The sequence below is a fragment of the Macadamia integrifolia genome, chromosome 7 (genome assembly GCF_013358625.1).
Source record: "Macadamia integrifolia cultivar HAES 741 chromosome 7, SCU_Mint_v3, whole genome shotgun sequence".
In the NCBI taxonomy this organism is placed as follows: domain Eukaryota; kingdom Viridiplantae; phylum Streptophyta; class Magnoliopsida; order Proteales; family Proteaceae; genus Macadamia; species Macadamia integrifolia.
The window spans coordinates 6236090-6248301 of NC_056563.1; the positions used below are offsets into that span (position 1 = coordinate 6236090).

The 12212-nt window shown below is 38.4% G+C and overlaps 1 long non-coding RNA gene across 1 annotated transcript; it reads left to right on the forward strand.

The window, feature by feature from the left end:
• The first annotated feature begins 10558 nt into the window (after window positions 1–10558).
• LOC122083793 lies at window positions 10559–11536 on the forward strand. The gene is made up of 3 exons (XR_006141724.1): window positions 10559–10652; window positions 10837–11121; window positions 11396–11536. It is a non-coding gene; the product is annotated as an uncharacterized LOC122083793 (long non-coding RNA).
• Window positions 11537–12212: the final 676 nt, after the last annotated feature.

Consider the following 12212-nt stretch of genomic DNA (forward strand, 5'->3'; position numbering starts at 1 on the left):
GTGGTCTATAAGTCTCCCTAGGATAGTTCTTGTACCCTTGGAATTTTCTTTGGGGCCTCTCAATGGAGTATTCTCTTTGAGGTTGGAATTTTCTATACCTAGGCATAGGTCTAGAGTTTTCTTGAGACCTATATTGCCTTCTTAGGGGTGTGTAGTAGTAGGCATGGCTAACTCTTGATCTCTCAGTTTGAGAATTGGGTTTCTTCTTTTTCTTGGAGTGACACTGGTTTATGGAGTGTCCTGTCTTTTTACAAAAACTGCATTTAATGTAAGAGGTGGATGGTTGGTTTCTTTGGTCACCCCTTCTTGGATTCTCATTTCTAGATGGATTTTGTCCATTATAACCCAATCCTTCTCTTTCATTTGGACTTTTCCTTTGAGAACCAAGAAGATTGTCAAGGTTCTTTTGCCCTTGGGTAAAGGTGCAGAGGGTGGAGTTCAACTTGAAGTTTTCTTCCTCCAGTTCACTTACCTTTGAGGTTAGTGCCTCCACTCTCTTATTTAGTGTGTCAACCTCTTTCTCAAGTTTATTTTTATCAGACTCTAATTTGATACTTTCTTCATATAAGGCCTCGAAGGCTTCTTGAAGCTCCTCATTAGAGTCCCTTACTAAAAGTTTAGGTCGAGTTTGACATACCTCTTGTTCTTCATCTCCTATGGCCATCAAGGCGAGGTTGGTGACTTCTTCTCCAAATTCACTTTTCTCCTCTTCATCACTTGAGTCCCATGTGGCTGCATAAGCCTTCCTTTTTGACTTATTTGGGCATTCGGTTCTGAAGTGTCCAGGCTTTCTGCACTCAAAACAGACTATATCTTTAGAAGGGATTTCCTTGGGTTTAATTTTTGATTTACCTTTTTCCCCATAAGATTTGTCACCGTAGGATTTGTTCTTGTGTTGAAATATTCCTTTCTTTTTGAGGAACTTGTTGAATTTCCTCGTGATGAGTGAAATTTCTTTTTTCATGTCGAATTCTTCATCTTCTTCATCATCGCTTACTTCTTCGATAGTTTGAGTTGATTTTAGAGCTATGGTTCTCCTTTTGTTCTCAGGATTTGGTTTATCGGCGTTCAGCTCTATTTTATGAGTTTGTAGAGATCCAAGCAAGTAGTCCAAGGAGATTTTCATCAAGTCTTTGGCTTCTTCTATTGCTGTTTTCTTGGGTCTCCAAGCTGCAGGTAAGGCTCTTAAGATTTTCCTGACTTTGTCAGCGTTAGTATAAGTCTTGCCTAAACCTTTGAGATTGTTCACAATATCAGTAAATCTTGTAAACATAGAAGTTATTGACTCATTTTCTTTCATAAAGAAGGATTCATAATCAGAAATAAGTTGGTCTATCTTTCTTTCTTTTACCTCTGTTGTACCATCATGTGTGACAAGAAGTATATCCCAAATCTATAGCTATGCCACATGCTATGACTCGGTTGAACTCTTGTTCATTGAGGGCACATTGAAGGAACGTGATTGCACAGAAGTTGTACTGGATGAGAGTGATGTCTTTAGCCATCCATTCCCCTTCATCCTTCGGTACTGTCTTTCCATCAAATATTTTGGTGATGGTGCTTAGTCCATTCTCAATGGCTCTCCATACAAGAATGTTGTGACCACACAAAGCTTTTGAATCTGTACTTCCTGAAAGAAAAGTTCTCTCCATTAAAGTAAGGGGGTCTCGAGGCGTTCATGCCTTCTAGTGGTCCTTGGAATGTGGCCATGGTCTTTGACTCACCTTTAAGACGATATAGTCTTAAATAAATTGAGCTCCCGCTCTGATACCAATTGAAATAACCTAGAGGTAGGTGAATAGGTTATACTAGTGGAATTTAACTCTTTTCAATGAATAGGTCACAAGTGTGACTGCAAGTTAAAACAATGTGGAGTAAATAAAACAAGTACAACCACAAAACACAAGATTTATAGTGGTTCGACTCAATCCGAGTCTAGTCCACTCCCTACAAGAATCCTCTTGTAAGGTATTCCACTAGTTCTCCCTTTCAGTATGGTAGGTAGGGAAGAAAACCTTTACAATCTTTTTCACGGATAAGAGTATCCTTACAAATCTCCTTTCCAAGCAGAGAGACGCCTTTACAATCTCTTTTGGAGGTAGAGAGACACCTTTCTCTTTTTAGGATAAGAGAATCCTTACAATCCTAAGTACAGTCTAGAATTGTAAAAACAGAAATAAATAGGAAATAGTGGAATAGGAGGAATACCTCAAGTGTGGTGCAAATGATGAGAATGAGAAATGAAAGATACACCTTTTGTAAAGTCCTCTTTTATGGCTTTGACTTGCACAGGAGAGAGTAGAGGACTTTGATTGAGACTTGAACCTTTTGTTGGGATTGTTGTAATGGAACAACTCAAGTAGAATATACTAATCTTAATAACTCTTGAATGCTTGCAATACTGCTTTTAAAGCTCTTTCTTAATGAATATTTAATTAAGAGCGGTTTGGGTATTTATAGGTGAACTTAGTGAAGCATTTTAAGCAGGAAATCAGGCTCTAACGAACGTATTCTGGGACCACCGGTGGACCGCCATTGGTAGCCGATCGACCGCCAAGAGTCGTTGAGGCAAAATATAGCCGTTGGGGTACTTCAAGGTAGTCACCGGTCGACTGCGACTTATACCAATCAACTGACTATGGTCTCAGACAGTTTCGATCGATCGGGGCTTCCAGCCAGTCGACCGCCAACATGACATACTCTGTTTTGACAGAATGCTGTCATACTGACCAGTCATCAGTGTTTTGACCATAACTTTTTGGTCTGACCTCAGATTGATCTGAGATTAGTTGCATTGGAATCAAAACTCAATTTCTTACAACTTCTATGAGGTTTCATGTCCTGATACTAATTTTAAGTTTCTCTAAAATACCCTTGAGTCAGGTTAATGTGGTTTTCACAGAATTTCACTAGAACACATTTTTCCTAATATGTTCCTCACCACTTAGAGACTTTCCATACTTAGTCAAGGTATGCTCTATGGTCATTCTAGTATGATGCAATGCACATCCATGTGGTGAGTGCATATATATATGTGGAAGTTACAAATTATATTAAAAATTACCAATCTATCCTAGTGGTCTTCTTCCTCACTTGAACCTTCCACTCTTTGGCACTTCATCTTCTTTTCTTCTTGTTTGCAATTCCATGTCTTTAAGCTTCATGTCTTGATTCAATCTTCTAAGTGTTTCTTCAAGCTAATTACACTTTCTTCAAGCTAATCACATTTTATCAAACCAAGTTAAAGATGTATGTTTGTTTGTTAACACCAAAACATAGCAAGGAGTGTGGACATGTTTCCCAACACATTGTGCCTCAAGAAGCGTGATGTCTTGATCGTAACTCTTAGGGAGGAAACTTCTTAAAAAATTCTAGCATCACTGTCTATGTGGACATATGCAAAAAGCGAAGCTACATAGTAACTTGGGTGTCTGGTGTTTGCTCCACCATGTCATTCAGGGCAACAGTAGTGGAGTAGGATAGAGTTTATTATATAAAAAAAATGTGAAAGAAAACTACACAGTAGAAAAGTATGTGCAAATGTCATTAATGCCTTGGTAATATGATTGGTAAAAAACACTTCAATGCCTTAGTTCTGGGTTCCCTATTACTTCACAAGTGGTTTTGCCTTAAGATAATGATGTTTTGAAAAAGACAAGGTGAGTTCCAAATTAAAAAATATGCTTGTGCCTGAAATTGATATGGGGTAATAAAAATTCAAGTGTAGGGGTCCCTAAATCAAGTGTAAGAGGAATTATCATTACTCCAGATAGGTATGGCCCTCACCTTTAGCCAAGGTTGGGATTTTTTTTTCTGAATTTTGTGTGCATATTCACAGCAAATACCCACGAGACACAACTCATCCACAAGGGGTGACCTAGGGGTTTAAAGGCTTATTGCACATGCTAACTACAACTATGATTCCTGTGAAAGTGAGTTAGATTTTTGCTTTTTATTCTTTTTTCTTTTTGTTTTGCTTGAGGACTGTGGGGGAATTCTGATGAGTACATTTATATGTGAAATATTATGTAGTAAAACATGCATTTTACATATTTAGAATGGAGCTACCTTGGGTTTTACTCTCTTTTTATAGGTTTTCTATTTTCAAGGCCTTAAAAACTATCGGGCACCATATCTCCAATTTTACATGTGTCCTGTTTCTTTTCATGGATACGAAGAGGACCAAATTTTGAGCAAGATGGACTACTTGCATTATAAGTACACATCCGTTTGGTCACCCGTACAAGTGATTATTCTTTTCGGGCCAAAAAAAGAATAATGGTTCAGAACTAAACCGAGATGCAGAACCAGCCCGTTTGCAGTTCTCTCAGGCGTTCAAGGAATATTCTAAATACCAACAAGGATCGATGGACCCCTCTTGAGTGATTGAAGATTCTTTTTTGGTAACAACAACTACCTAGCGTAGTTGGTGAGTTGTGCTGTGCAAAAATCCCTTGTTCATTAGGAGGTCTCAAGTTCGAACCTCTTGGCTGCTATTTTCTTGCACAAGTTTGAGGAGAGAGAGGAAAAGAAGGAAATAGAGGAGAAAAAATAGGGAAAAAAATAAAAGAAGGGAAACAAAAAGAAGAAAAAAAATTCGTAGAGATTTTTTCTCTTTTCTCCATTCTCTCCCCTCCTCCTCATCATAAAATCACCCAAGGGATCCACCCTTGGGTGTTCTCTCCATTTTTCTCTTAATTCGTATTTTTCACCTCATCACCATGATTGTCCAAAACCCCACCAAATTGGAAACCCAATTTCCCCAAATCGTTTCTCCTCTCTCCCTATTCCTATAAAAGAGGGTCGACCAAGGGGGGAAGGGCGTCCTCTCTAGTCCCTCTCTTTTTCTAATTTTCTTCTTCTAGTTTTTTTAGTTATGCTCTCTCTCTCTCTTTAGTTCTTCTTCTTAGTTTTTTTTTTTTTTTTTATGCAAGAACTTTTGTAATTTTTTTTTTTCTTATTACTGCAAGTCTTTGTTTATGTTTTTCAAGTCTTTATTGTTCATGCAATTTAAGTTATTCAAAGGTGTAATAATTTTCATTTCTAGTTCTAGGCTTAGTTCTAGGTGACAAGAACAAGCTGTGGAGCATCTCTTTCAAATTCAGTTTTTCTCTTCATGATTTGTTTTCTCTAGGCTAACAATTTCAGATTTGATTTAGTTCAGATCTAGTTTTTAGGTTTGGCAGAGTCAAGTTTTCAGTTCAAGGATTGAAGTTCAGGTAAGTAGACTTCTTCATAAGTTTTCTCACCCCCCTTTCATTCCCTCTTGTTGCTACCCATTCATTCTTAATTTAGGATTTAAATTTAAATTTTTACTTTGATGCTTTCCTTTTCCCCCATGGTCCTTGGCTAGATGCATGTGTTGGCTTTGCCCCTTTTTAGCTATGAAACCATCATTTTACTTTTATTATTTACTTTGCCTCCCTTCCCCTAAAGCTAAGTAGAGTAGACCTTATAAGAATAGTTCTCTGGTCAAGTAGGGAAACTCATATTATTTATGGTGCATCCCTCGGGCTAAGAAGAGAAACCTACTTATATGGCTCTTTCTAGCTTTGCCCCCTTTATTTGCACTTTTCTTTACTTTTCAGCACTCTTACTTTCAGTTATTTACTTTTTAATTGCATGGTTTGAGTATTTAAATTCCTAGATGACGAATGGTTAGGGTTAGATGTGAATGGTTAGGTCGTTCAATTTTTTTGTTTCAATTTCAATTTCCAATTTCCTTAGTTGTGTTGATTAGGACGTTCTATTAGATGCATAAGTTTTAGGTCGGTATATAGAATTAGATCACCATAATCAATCATTACACTTTCGTATTACTAAAAGAAGCTAAAAATAAAGTGGCTACTCTCCTTGTGTTTAACCCGTTAGCTACACTGATCTGTATGCTTGCGGTTACTTTTAAAATTCAAATTGTGTGCAGAGTTAGGTTTGGATATGGATATACGGTGTTACCAATGGTAATTCCAGTACTGTGTATGCCATACTAACTGTATGTATGCTAGAGCTAGTCTTAGACATGGGATGCAGCTTGGCCGATGGTGATTCCGGTACCGCATTAGCCACTCTAACTGTATTATTATGAAAGACATGTATATCACTATGGTTAGAAGTAACTATCCTATGCTATGACCCATTGCCAATAGGGGGTGAGGTGTTAGATAACCCACAGTGGTATATTTGATGAGACTTTCTAGAATGCCACTTCCATAGTACGATATGATTATTTTCAGAGGCGGAAACTAGACCAGCGTGGTTGATGGTAATTTTGGTGCCATGCATGGCTGCCAGGATGGGGTTCTCAGGGGTTTGTTGAGTGACCAAGGATACTTCTTAATGCGTTGTAGTAGCATTAACCGAACTTAGTTCTATGCTAAGGTGGAAATTAATAAAATTAATTGCATCATACTGGCATTATGGCCTATATGTGTTTGCTTGCATGAACTCCATCCCTCATTAGGCTTGGCGAAGCTCACATCAAGTTTATATTTCTTTTTAGATGATGATGCAGGTATAGTAGTACCAATGGGTAGTGACAATTCATTGTCCATGACCGAGCAGAGTGAGGATTGGTGGACACCAAAGCTCGAGGAGTATGACATAGATTGTGCTTGTGATAGTTGTGCCTACAGTGCATCGTGATCAAGGATATGCTGCCGTCATTGTTTCTTTTGTATATTTGGATGTTATAAATCAATGATATTTATATCTTATGTCTTGATACTTATATTTGAGATAATTTTGGTTATTGTATTGTAACTATCACTTTAGATTTTCCACAACTCATATAATTGGTGTCTTATTTTACTATTCTGTTGCATTCTAATTTTTAGATTGGCTTTGATTGTAGATTGCGATAGTTAAGGTACTACTTCAGGGATCCTGGTAGTGTTGTAGGCGGTAGTAAGCATCCCATTCACATGTCCAACACCTAAGGAAGGGCGGGGTGTGATAAGAAGTGGCAGCCCACCAAGCACCATCAACGGAGATGAAGGCGGAAGAAATAGGAGGCATAAACTGTCGAGGGGACAAAGAAAGAGGCTGCTACCTTACACCACCATCTTGAGCAGCTGCTTGATGACCTTCAACCAGAAAATTCTCAAAATCTCACATAGTGTGAACCAAACTAGGATCAATACCCCAAAAAGACCGCATAATTACAAGCCTTCCAGATGGACCACAACAATGACACCCAAATAATCACAATGTCCCATACATGAGGAGTGCCACAATATCTCTCAATCAAGAACCAAACCCACTCTTAAGGGTCCCACTACAAAAAGCCGGTACCGCAAGTCATAGAGGGGAAGCCCTCCACAAGAAGCTGTAAATATACATTGAATAAGAGCATATAATGCAGATTTAGGAAATTTTTTGCAAATGGGGAAAATTGGAGAAATTGTGAAGTGGTGATAGACTAAGGATTGATTGACAATGAAAATATCTACACTACACCACCAAAGAAAGACTTTATATTGGGTGAAATATCAAGGCTCCATGATATTTTCCAATAAGGATCAATGGTAGATGAGCTACCTTGATTACCAGCCATCTTAAGGGGGAATGCCGTAAAAAGTGGACTTAACAGTGAAAATTCCAGTCTTTGTGAAAGCCCACCACCAATGAGGGATACTATCCCCAATGCCAATTGGGAATGATAGAATGTGCTTTGCCTCATCCAAAGAAAAGTGTGATCTTATAAGGGTCATATTCCACTAATGAGACTTATTATGCATAAGGTCAACTACAACGCGAGGTCTCGGGTTGAAAGGGACGCTAGTAACATGCCCATCCAGGATAGTTAGTACCCAAGCATCATTATATATATATATATACATCACCTATTGCGATGCCCAATCAAAAGCAATTTTTGGCCTTTCAAAATACTTTGCCAACCCCATGAGCCATTGGAAGGGTAAGGAGCTTCAAAGAAGCTAGAGTTGGGGGTGGTAACAACTTTTTTAAACCTGAATCCAAAGGGATTTATTATTATAAAAGAGGCGCTGACAATGCCGAGCAAGATTAAAACACTCAAAATCTCTGAAACCCAAGCCACCTGAGCTTATATGAGTACATAAACTACATCATTTAAGCAAAAAATGCCCCTTGTTATTATTATCCTTCCAACAAAACCTCCGGAGCAGTTTATTGAGTTTGTGACATAATAGCAAGTGGGAGATGGAATAGTGACATTGCCAAAATTGGAATTGAGGAGTGGACAAGTTTTATAGAAACCTCCTTTCCCCGTTGTTGTAATGGTAGTGGCATGAGATTTCATATCCTCAGGCCCTCTTTTGACTACATCTATGGGCCCCGCACCATTGTATCCCCTGCTTGGAGATATGTGGGGGCCTATTTCACAAACGACTTCTTTCCCTTAGGGGTTTCTAAGAGGAATATTAATGATGGTCCAATATCGGGGGTTGGGAATATAAAATTTGGAGTTGCCACCTAGGGTTAGGGCTTAGGACCCAATGGGTGGGCCCAATCCATGCGGAATGGTCCCAAAATTGGTATGATCTAGAGATGAGGGTAAGAATGAATATCCTCCCCTAATTCATCCTATATCATGGCTAAGTTATTGCTACACTACTATGTACACTACCACATGTGAGTTAAAAAGCCTACATCATAGCTATTTGAGTTGAGAATTTATACCTGTTCTCGGACCCTGTTTATGGTCTAGAGGCATGGGCCCTACTGATGTAGTAACTAACTTTACCAAGTGTCCCCTAGCTCAGGTGGAGGTGGATTTGACCGTTTACTTTCTTTTTTCAGAGATTTTGACCTTTCTACAATCCTTTACAACTTCTAGGGTCCTTGGGAATTTTGGCAGAATTCCAAGATCCTAGGATAATGCCGATGGAATTTGAGAGAATCTAGAGAAGATGGGACTACTAAACCTTTCTAAGACATTCCTAATGGTTGGAGGAAATTTTTGGATTTTTTGAATTGTTGGGATTTTGGCACAAAAACCAAGGCAACGCAACATAATTTTCTGCTCGAAAGTGAGTTGGGCTAAAAAAGGGATCACAAATGAGGGCTAAGGTCATTTTTCTAGCATTTGAACACTTCTTCAAAGTTTCATAGAAAGAGGGAGAAGGGTAGGTGAAAAGGTGAGTTGTGAATGTCTTGGGATAGGTGAATAGTCCCTTCCTTGTAGAAATTTGGACAAAAAAAGGTGAGAATTTTGCAGGCCTGTGAAAAATGCCATATTTTTTGGGGCCTCGCGAATGCAGGTTGTACATGGCCACGGCCTCGTAGAAAAAGAATGTCAAAATGGTCATATTACATGCTCGCAGGCCTGGGGGAAGGGAATGTTCCCTTTCAAGATTCTTGGGCAAATATATGCTAATAGTACTTCTAATAAGGCTTCTGGCTTTTAGGTGTGATTCCAGGAGATCAGCATGGGCTGATTTTTTGTGCCTTATACATCGTTGGAATCATCTTTCCGAGTACTATCCATCAGTATGGGTTTCAAGCCTTTTTTTTTTTTTGGCTTGGAATCATTTGGACTTGCAAGAAAGGGCTCTTACCCTATTGCACCCTGGGGATGTCCAACATTTCTTCTTCATGTTGTTCTCACACTATCAGAGAGTACCTATATTCGATTTTTCAATGTAACATGTGTTAGTATCAAGTGCCACAAGACCGGGCATGGTTTGGCCATGTATGGATTAGTGTATTGGTTTGAGTTCGGGCTGATTCGAAAGGCCAAACCCTCCTTTGATTGAAACCGTAGGTTATACCCACATCCTGTAAATCATCATTTTCAGGGGTGGGTTGCAAAATTGGGTGTCTACAGCTGCTCAGAGGAGGCTCTCTTTCCAACCTAACAGTTTAGTTTTTACATAGTCAAGGATGGTTTGAAATGCTAGAAATTTAGAGCATCCAAAAGCAGTGGGAAGCCCTAAATATTTACCAAGGTCAGACACAACATTGTACATAGAAATAGTGACTATCTCTTCCTTGATTAGAGACCTAGTGTTAGGGCTAAAGAGGATGCATGATTAGGTACGATTGCTCTCTTGGCCAGACGGTAGGTACTATTGGTTCAAGATAGACAATAGATTGGGTGCTATACATATCAGCTTTTGTAAAAATCATGCAATCATTGGCAAAGAATGAATGAGAAATTCTTGGGACATTTTTGTTAGCATGCTATACAAATCAGCTTTTGTAAAAATCATGCAATCATTGGCAAAGAATGAATAAGAAATTCTTAGGACATTTTTGTTAGCTTAGGCTCTGTACTGTAACGTTCTAAAAAATGGGTTCTGATGTTTTTTTTATTTTTTTGAAATAGAAATGAGGTAAAACCTGTATGGGAAGCCCGGTTCAATTTCTTGTTTTTTTGAAATGAACCGGGCACTTATGAGACTTTTGAATCCTTTTTTTGGAGCATGAAATACTTGCTTTTCACTTTTAGAATTGATTCTGAGCAAAAGGCGCCGAAACATATGTAGCACTTAAGTTATGAAGGGTAAATGGGGAAATTACCCTCAAAACATAACAAAAGTTATGTTTCAAGGTAAACCCTAACCCCACTTTCACTTGAAGAACATCTAGAGAAGAGAAGAGGAGAGAAGGAGGCGAGAAGCTCTGCTGAAACGAAGAGCACGGACTACCATCTTCGATCTACCATCTTCAAGGTAAACGAAGATCTCTCTCTCTCTCTTTCTCTTTCACGTTCTCTTTCTCTTTCTCGTTCTCTTTCTCTTTCTCTTTCTCTTTCTCTCACTCTTGTTCCATTTCTTTCTTGTTCTCTTCTCCCTCTTCCTCTGTGCCTTCATCTCTGAAAAATCTAAACTTTTTCACTCTCTGTGGCCCTACAAGGTAAGGCAATCAGGTGCAGAAATCAGAAGAGATCGAACCAGTGAGACTATTACCGGACAGATCGAGGGTCTGGAGGCTCTGCCCTACCCATGATTTTTTATGAATAAGAAAAGCTCTCTGCTACTGATTTTGTTGATTTCTGACCCTGTACTGCTGTGAGATTTGGTAGCGAAGGCCTGGTGGTTTCCAAGTTAGGCTCTGGCGGGATTCAAAGCCTTCAATTAGATGGATTCCTGATTAATTATCTCTCCCGTCTCTTCTCTATCTTTCCTCCATCAAAATCAGGTCAGAATTCTGAAATTTTCTCTCCTGTGATTTCTAATTTTGTTAAGAACTCTCAGCTTTGATTTCCAGGTTGGTCCTAGACTTCTAGTTCTAGTTATCTGAGTTAATCATTGTTAATTCCAGTGGTTTATGCTATCGATTTGCTCAGTTAACTACTAGTTTCAGTTCTGTTTATTTCTCAGTTTTCCTACGGATTTTAGGAAACCTAATTCAAGTATACTTCTTTAAATTCTGACTATTCTGATATTGTTTTCTGTTGCTAATTACTGGACAGATCGAGGGTCTGGAGGCTCTGGCAGTATTGCAAAGATTCAGGGATCTGTTTAGAAAGCGTCATCGTTGGGAGAGATAGACCGATCAGACGATTCTCCCCTTCTCCTTTTCTTTCATATTTCATATGGCAAGGAAATACGGCCAAATATTTCATATTTGAAGTGAACACTTGTTGATATGGAGATATTCTTATTTGTCTCATTCAACTTAAGTTATTTGGGTAATAATGATTTTCATAACTTAGAATTTATTAAAAAACCATTGACTATTCTTAGATTTTATTTAAAAATCACAACTTTGACACCCATGGTGAAGATGGCACTTTATGTAAATATTGGTTTCTAACAGAAACGATTCTGTTAAGTACGAACCATACATGTTTCTGTTTCTTTCAAGTTATAAAATTAATTTTTTTTTGCGATTACCATACAACATTTAAGATGCAGAATCACTCCAAAAAAATAGAAATGCAAAAAAGTGCACTAGCCCCAAAATCATGTTAAAAAAACAGAATCGTTACAGTACAGAGCTTTAAAGATTGAGGAGAGTATTAAGAGAATCAACACGAGTAAAGAGATGAGATTTTTTTGGCAAAACATAAGAGGTATGAGCTAAATGGGAACCTTGACAAAGACCTCTACTGAGAGTTTTTATTTATTATTTATAAAAAGAAAAGAAAAAAGATTTTTTCATAGACACAAGGGTATACAACGACCTCTGTGCTTTTGTCTGTAGTTGGGCACTCATGTATGAGCGTAAGGGCTTCCACGGACAGAACATCTTTCAAGGTTTTTGCCATGTGGCAAATAACATGTCAA